This window comes from Cucurbita moschata, unplaced genomic scaffold (genome assembly GCF_002738365.1).
Source record: "Cucurbita moschata cultivar Rifu unplaced genomic scaffold, Cmos_1.0 Cmo_Scf00018, whole genome shotgun sequence".
NCBI classification, from domain to species: domain Eukaryota; kingdom Viridiplantae; phylum Streptophyta; class Magnoliopsida; order Cucurbitales; family Cucurbitaceae; genus Cucurbita; species Cucurbita moschata.
In genome coordinates this window covers 4,066,746-4,067,082 of record NW_019268534.1, presented here as the reverse complement: position 1 = coordinate 4,067,082, position 337 = coordinate 4,066,746, and positions in this window count along the sequence as shown.

Genomic DNA, 337 nt, shown 5'->3' with positions numbered 1-337 from the left:
TTTTTTTTTTTTTTTTTTTTTTGATAATTAATCATGATTAATTAAACAATATAATTAAACATTGCTACTTACATCATTTAATCTTAATTCTTGGTTTTTGTTGTCGTGTTTCTATTATTCTTTTTATTAAAATTAAATAATTAAATGAACTCTATCCAACCAATAGATGAACTTGGACTTTTGTGAAGAATTTAAAAAAAAAAAATACATAAATATCTATTTAAATTATTTCAATCAATTTAGCGTTAAATTATTCGGTTGATTAACGACTCGACTTTACATATAAATAATATTAAAACATTTCAATTTTTATTTTGATTTCTAGGGAATTAAAATT